Below are 8,278 nucleotides of genomic sequence, written 5' to 3'. Positions count from 1 at the left end.
CAGGAAGAAGATCAGGACTTTTGGTGTTGGACCAACTTTCATTTTAAAGAGGACTGGTTCAACAAACTGGGGTAGAAGTAGCAATCCCTTTCCTTTGTTCTCTTTTGTTTTTCTCAAAAACTAAATTAATTTCTGTTATTACTCACCTGAAAAGCCTGTCAAATCACAATCACCTTTACCTTCTTGACCAGGCAGTTAGCTAACATTAGACAGAAAAGGATTCTAGTTCAGATGCTTTCAAACCATTGTTATTTGCTTTCAAATGTATTTAAAGAAACCACACGTCTGCTATTTTTCAGCAGAAAGTAACATTCACCCCCAAGTGTTTGTAGCTGTCTGCCAAAACACACAGCACAGTCAGAACACCATCTACCACAGAACACCTCAGTGAGGTCCTGACCTTGGGCAGACCTTGCATGCTTTAAAACATGAGCAGTACTTCTCAGAGGCCCCAGCTCAGCACTGGAGCCAGGATGGGCTTCACAACAGATGAACCTGGGAATTAACATTCTTATCTTCAAACCACAGCCCACTCAGGAATGTCTGTTCAAAAGCTGCAATAAAATGCTTCACAAAAGCCAGATATCTTCCTGCAAATGCTGTTCACTTAACAGAGGAGAGGCCAATGATCTCCACACATCTCTGTCAAGTAAGGAAAGAGGAATAAATGCAGGACTGTCTGGAAGGAATTTTCAATCCAGTACACAGCTGAGAGTTCAGGGAATCTGGCTCCAAACTTTCAGATGCAGATCAGGCTTACATGTATACACATCTCATTGTTTTCAAGGTGTAGGACTAGCCTAGGCAGTTTGGAAATATTCAATCCCTACTATTATGAGGTAATAGCACCAGAAAAGCAGAAAGAAAAAAGCAGCAAAAAAGTTGCATTCCAACTCAGCTGCAGCTGTGTGTTCAAACACAACCACCCAAACCTACAGAGAGGTCAAGTATGCCACAAGAATTGAAGAATTTGGGGCTTTACACCCAAAAGAAGCTCTTCCAGTTTTTCCAGCAACATTTTAGTTTTGAAGGAAGGAGACTAGGTTTTGGTATTTTCTTACTGCTTTAAACTGTTTGGAGGGGGTTGGGTTTGTTTGTTTGGATTTTGTTTGTTTACTCTAATTTCTAATACACACCAGATGAGAGTTTGAAGCGTTTAAAAATAACTCATGGGATCTGAATATTGCTATGAAATATTGTTGCTAAGAGTTCTGAATGGAAAGAACTGAGGAGTGTCGTGTGTTGAATTCACACAACATTTAACAAGGGGGAAAAAAAATGTTGAAGTCACAAAAATCTATCCTCTAATCACAGAAGTGTTCACTTTTCATCTTGCTTGGATAATACTATGGAAATCTTGAGTAACAAGTTTCATTCCTGCAGATGCCAGTCATTGCTGCTTCCCCCCTTTTCCCAAACACACTCATACACCCTGCCTTTTCCCACACTAACTAAAAAGAAATAATTGTCCCAAAAAGCAAAATAAAAGACACAGTAAGTCCAGTGTTTAACTAGGGAACCCTTTCCAGTGATAGAGAAAACCATCACATGATAAGCAGCATCTGGTTGTGCTTCTGGATGAAAATAAATAATGAGACACATAGCACTTCAATGCTGGATTTATAAGGTTAGTATGTGCCTTGGCTTTCTTCAAACCAAAGGAGGCACAAGCAGGAACACAGGACACCGGAACAAGTCACAGCACTGAAGGCAAAGATTCAGTATCTGCCAGTTTCCTCTATTTCCATATAAACTGGTCCTGTTTATGCCAAAACCAAAATTTCACAAGAGAAAACATACAAGTGAAACAAGTATACATTCACGCTACATCTTAAAGTCATAGTTTCTCTTTATAGCTATGTGAATTGGTATTTCTTTGTCTTCATTGCAATATATGAAAATATCCCAAACCATTTAAAATACAATGAATTTTATATTTATATAACAAGAGTGAAAGTTACCTGCAAGCTATTATTAAGCAAGTCAAAGTCACTGTATCGCCTCACAATCTGCAAAATATAAAGACAAAGTTCAAGAAACACATTTCTTTGCCCATGAGCATTTTACTCCTCAAAATCCCATCAGATAAAACTAATTCCCATTTATAATCTTCTTCTTTTAACCATTTTTGTACAAATGCATAACAGCTGGATTTATATCACATTGCTAGAGATTAAAGAAGACCTTTTAATCTCATCTCAACCAGTAATAAAATGCATTTCTAAACGTTATCTTAAAACAGCTTAAAAAATAATGGTGAGGCAAGTTGTCTGCAAACAAAGCATTTTTGCCATATTAGATGTAACAACTTCTCAAAGTCATCTCCAGTACTGCTTCTAGGTTTTGTTGGTCATGTAGCAGCAGGGCTGTAATTTTAGCACTAAAGAAGGCAAACTGGCATTTGAGATTTAAAAATGATGGTCATACCAACACACAGTAGTAATACATGACAAGCATTTTTTTCTGGAATATTCACAATCACAGCAGACAACATGCCTTCTGTAGCTGGCAGCAAGACTGGTTTTCTCTTCGTTTTCAACCAAAAGTATTCAAGCACTTCGTGTTCTCAATTCCAAGCCAACACTTCTCTCTCCTGCTCAAATTAAAAAAGCTAGGAGAGATAACTTTCAAATTATTTTTCAAAAGGCATCCTGGTTACATAAAACACAGTTTAAGAAATTACCTGCCAACTGTTTTCTGCTGAAACTCCTCTCTGAACACGGATGATGTATTCCTAATAAAAGGAAAAAAAAAGTAATTAGAAATAAGAACTAATGAGCTAAAGAAAGGTACTTCTCCAAATATGACCACTATTCAACTGAGAAAAATTGGCCCCAGATTTTCAGTGCCTAGGTGAAGGTAAGAGCTGGGTTTGCTCAGATCAATCACCAGCAGCTGACTCTCTGCTTCATGGCGTAAAAGGCAAGGAGAGGTCCAAGAGCCTGTGAAACACTTGAACACTTTCATTCAGTTAAGGAGAAGGACAGTAAGAGCACACTCGCCACGCGCCTCTACCAACAACAGCTGAAGAAACCTCACCTCCAGTGTCTAACAAGTAGCCCCCTGGAATTAGTGCCACCATCATGACAGAATAAACTGCCAGCAGACACCTACAGCTGCTCAGACTCTAACTGGTTTTGTTGAAAAAAGTTGCCACAGAAGCTTTGGGCTGTGCTTCAGTAACTAGAATGCATCAGTTTCTCATTATGATAATTCTTCATCTATAATGCATGCTTAATGTTAACTATTTATATACTAACTACTCAGACCTAAATCACAGTGAACCACTTTTAGGAACTAATAATGCTCCCCCCAAAATTACATTCATAAAGCACAATTCTTGTCAGTCTCTTCATTTCAAGCTCCACTGTACCTTTGCAGACTAACACCTGGTAACACAGCAGTATCTCGGAATCATAGTAAGGGAAGGAAGGGTTGGAAGGGACCTTAAAGATCATCTAGATCCATCCTGCCTGCATTGGCAGGGACACCTCCCACTAGATCAGGTTGCTCAGAGAACCATCCAACCTGGCCCTGAACACTTCCAGGATTTATCCCATTATCTCAAGACTAGATACCAGGTATTTTGCATGCCTACTCAGACGTACTTCAAAGAAGCCATGATTTTGTTTACCTCCACTCTGTTTAAGTTTTAAAACAGTTCTGAAAACTCTTGACATTTCAAAGACCATAAAGGAGGGAAGTCCTTTTCCTAGAAAGTCTATAATCCCCATTTTAGATATTGGTTAATTAACAAGGAAACGAAATTAATCAGGGCTAAGTGTAGTAACAGATACTTCCTTTACCATTTGCATGCACAAAGCTCTATAAATGCAGCTCTTTTTCAAGTCTTATTACACAGCTAATGCCATGGCCACCTAATTTACATTGAAAAACATGAAAATGGAGAGCCAAAAAGTAAAGTGCTGCCTGAGAAAATGCAACTTCCAACACTGAAGAGAGTTGGAAGAGGGGAGAGAAGCCACTCTCACACTTCCCTTCCAGCTGTACCAGTCTGATGTTGTAGGAGAGGTTTATGTCCCCAACATCTTTTAAGCACATCCATCTCCTCTATGGCAGGAGCCACCACCAGTGCTCCAAGCACCACTGAAGCCCCCAGGTGTCCCCAAGGAAGGTGCTCAGCCACACTGCACACCTGCTGCTACTCACTAAATTCGAGAAGCAGAAGTTCTAGAACAAATACAAACTCCAGCCACAGCTCACAGTATTTCTAAGTTGGAACATGCAAAAAGCTCTTTGCATTTGTGCCAAGCAAGCCATGAGTACCCACCCAGTTATCGCCTGCAGTGCAGCAGCAGCACGTGAGAACCATTTGTTATTCAGCTCAGATGACTTCATTTACCCTGGTACAAACTTTCAAATGTATTTGATGTAAAGTACTGAACAATTTTTCTGTTTCAAATGCCACCTAATTTTGCTGAACTGCTTACATCAATAGGAGCCTTGCACAAACAAAAAGGACAGATCAGGACATAAGGTACAATTTTTCAAATATTAAAATGAATGCATTCCAAATTGTCATTAACAGGCAATGATGATACAACAATGAATAAACAAAGGCACTTCCAGGACCTTGAGTTTATATACCTAATTTATCCATTCTGTAACTAGAACTCTATCTGGCATGTACCTGCATACCAACTGGATAATACAATCAATTGAATGTTTGATCCATGAAGTATTACAAATTCTGCTTCACAATTAAAAATGCACTATAGGCATTTATTAGTAACTTATTTTGGGTACTGTGAAGCCCCTCCTGATTTTGGAAGCTGCCTTCAGAAACACAGAGAACAAATTCTCCTCTTTCAAATGAAATGACATTAAAAGCTTGTATACTGAAAAACACAAATATACAATTGGGTTCAAACCAACAAAGCAGGGCACATCAGAGAACCCGTCTGTAGAATGAAATTTAACATTTACCACCATGAAAAGTAAGTAGAGTAAATCAAGAATTATGAGTATTCCAGATGAGAGGCAAAGCCAAAACTCACGAGAATGGCATTATTCTGTGTGTTCAACCTTAAGTAATCCAGAATTTATTTACTTAAGTTTCCTTTCAAAGCACGATGCTGCTCAGGCAAAAATGCTATTCCATTTTCTAAAGTTCACTGAAAATATCCTTCAACTAGATATCAACAGCTATCAAATATCAGTAGCAATTTTGAACCATCCTAGCCTTGTGAACAATTTCCAGACCAGCAAGCATGAAAACCAAAGTGACTTAAAACACTTAGTGTCCTAACTGGACATGACAGAAACCTGAGATGTCACAAACCAAAAAATGTAACTATTATGCTGAAATGAAAGTGCCTTTTTTCAGGAAGTCAGCCTGACATGCCTTCTCCATATTCTCTTCTCTTACCCATTTAAAATTATAATTAAGGTATTTTACTGCAAAGCAAGAAGCCCAGGTCCTCATAAACATTAACAAAAATCCACAGAGGTGATCGCAATTCAATCAGTGTAGTTACATTTGGAAACTGTGCACCAGAAACCAACTAAAGGAACACCTGGAAACCCAGATTCACCACAGGCTTTTCCTGTTTTGTGACCATTGCTGCATTTTGGGAAGTAGGAAGAGGCTCCTTCACACACAACTGAAAAATTGCAGCAACTGCTTATTCAGTAAGTCCCAAAAAAATGTTGGCTGCTTCTCTGAAAACCATGTCAGTGATGATTCACCACATTCAGTCACTCATCTTCTCTAGGGTTTTGAAAGAAGTTGAGTTATTGCCCAATCCCTTGTAGCACTTACTCTTTATCCAATGATTAACCTCTTCTATTGTACCCCAAGAAAATGCTCTCAGGCAGGCAGAACACAAACATTCATTAGACAACTATCAAAGGATCTTATTGCATGCACCCACTCTGATCAATGTTAACAGGTGTTTCTTATGTAGAGCCTAGTGATAAACACTCAGGGCTCAGAGCTCATTCTCACAGTTAAGACTATAATAAAAAAAAATTAAAATAAAAAAAAAACCAAACCAACCACCAAACAAACAGATTTGGGCCTCAACTATTTCTTCACATACAGACCCGAGCATTTTCCCACCCTGCTGTGCTTTGGCACCCAAAAGCACCAAGTCCCCTCTTTATGTCATGGGGTTCACAACCTAAATGAGAAGAGCATCCCTCTCCAAACACAGTTGTTAGTTCTACCTCACCACCAAACCCTCTCCATCAGTGCAGATCATCATGAAGAACTGGCCATCTCAGCACTACCTTGTCAAATCAACCAACTAATAAGCCTAAATGGGCTTCTGGTTTGGGTTTGGTTTTTTTCTCCTAGAGTTGATAACAAAACTGAAAGTCAAAGAATACCTGGAGTAGAATAGCCACACTAAGAAACACAACTCATTCCCAACATCTGCCAGGGCTACACATAATCAGCAGACCACAGTAAGTTGGGTTTCAGTGAGAAGCTGATACTTCCTATTGCTTCCACAGGGCAACAAGCTTGTCTAGGGATTATAATTAGCACCACTGATACATGCTTCCCATAGGACCAAAGAAGAGCTTTCAACTCTGCAAGAAAAGAGCCTAAATGCACAAAAGCCTTTGTGACTCTGCCAAATTCTGGTTTGTTTAGGGAAAAAAAAAACCAAAAAAAAACAAAACATAATTTTCTTCTGAGAATTCAATAGAGGGACTGAAAATCTGCCCATAGGACATAAATGAAAGTGTAAGGAAAACAGGCACACTCAGAATTGCTCCCGTTTAGCTGCATGATCTGACACAGGGAAATAGGATGGGAAAGGCTTCAGAAATGGGTAGTAACTACTGGAACTCAGTCCTGCTGAGAATTTTGGGGATCAACAACCAGGCTCAGTGTTAGCTACACTCATGTAGAAATTCCCATGGCATCTTTCCCTTTGATATGCATGGCTCAAAGTCTATGACTCAGTTTACCAGAAAACTTCAAAGCAGCCCTAAGAGCTGCAGGTTGGCACAGAAAGGACTCAGCTCAGGGGAGAGAACCTCCCTATACTGATTTTGCTAACAGGCAGCAACTACACAGGAGCCACCAATAAGGCTGTAAAACCATTCCCCAAGACAACCTCCCTGACTCCCACAGGTAAGGTTTGTACATCTGCTGCTCTTCCTGTCAATACTGCCAAGGCAGTTCCTGCCACAACCCTCATATTCCAACAGCAGTTCAATATACATTTTCAAAGATGCCAAGCAAAGCAGGTTTACCTACGGGATCATTTCCTGGCTGCTCAGATAGGTGAAGGATGTGGAAACCCGTGCTGCGAGGAGGAGGTCAGGAGCAGGGAAGGCTGTATGACCCCAGCTGCACACTGCCATTTCCTAACACCATCTGCCTACCACTGGAGTGTAGGACAGTTTCTGAATAAGAGCATTTTCCAAACTTCCCCATGGATAAGTAACAACCATGCTGCATTTCTCCAATCCTTTGCCAAGAACAGTTTCACAATCACTGCCTGGGATTAACATTATCCTGAATTTACCCATTTTCATGCAGAGCCAACATTTAGGTGTTGAGGATTTTTCCCAAAAAATTCAACAAGATTATTCCCTGTTATTCCAGCACTTGTTAAAACATCAGCAGCTGTTCAGATAATCTTGTTAACATTACCAGGTGAAAGTTACACAGCAAAGCACATCCAAGTGTTTAACAGTTACTGTTTATCTTCTTTCCTAGTTTTTGAAACAGAAAACAAACAGGAAAGAAAGGCTTTTGCAGAGGCAAAATAGGAAAGAACAAGTGGTGAATTTAGAGACTCATATAATAAAATGTAGAGAGTCTTGCCAACATTGAGAAATATATTCTGTTTTCCCAATAAATTAGTCTCTACATTTCTGGCTCGGGATAGTCCATCTATTTTTCACAGATTTCTTCTGTACATCTGTTTAATCCAATAGGCTTGAAAAGCCAACCATTATAAAGATCCAGGTCACCTTCAGGTCACATCAACTGCAAGTTTCAAAGGGCTTTATTTCATAAGCATTAAAGAAAGGAAAGCCTAATTAAGCATGAATACAATCCCTGCTTAAGTAGGCCGGATTGAAACAATTTCTAGTAAAGAGCTCTTTTAAATGTTTATTTAGAAAATCTCCCATGTGAAAAGGAGCAACAGAATCAGGAAAGCTCCTCAGACTCAGGGACCTCTTAGCTACAGGGCACAGGATTGTTGTGCTGTTGCACACCCTGCCATCAAGCCCATCTGAGGTAGGAGCAGCAACAGTGGTGGTCACCTGCATTTTAAACAATGCAGATGTTTGG

The 8,278-nt window shown here is 39.6% G+C and overlaps 1 protein-coding gene across 2 annotated transcripts in view; it reads right to left on the bottom strand.

The window, feature by feature from the left end:
- The window catches only part of PXK (PX domain containing serine/threonine kinase), a 24,803-nt gene extending 22,075 nt beyond the window's left edge, over window positions 1-2,728 (bottom strand). For both annotated transcript variants that reach the window (XM_009997002.1, XM_009997003.1), the window contains exons 1-2: window positions 2,684-2,728; window positions 1,962-2,009 (exon numbers count right to left, since the gene is read on the bottom strand). The gene's annotated coding sequence lies outside the window, so the exon portion shown is untranslated. The remainder of the gene's footprint in view (window positions 1-1,961; window positions 2,010-2,683) is intronic.
- Window positions 2,729-8,278: the final 5,550 nt, after the last annotated feature.

The sequence above is a fragment of the Chaetura pelagica genome, unplaced genomic scaffold (genome assembly GCF_000747805.2).
Source record: "Chaetura pelagica isolate M959 unplaced genomic scaffold, ChaPel_1.0 scaffold364, whole genome shotgun sequence".
NCBI lineage: Eukaryota > Metazoa > Chordata > Aves > Apodiformes > Apodidae > Chaetura > Chaetura pelagica.
The sequence above is the reverse complement of the archived record's forward strand: the minus strand, read 5'-3'. Positions and strand labels throughout refer to the sequence as shown.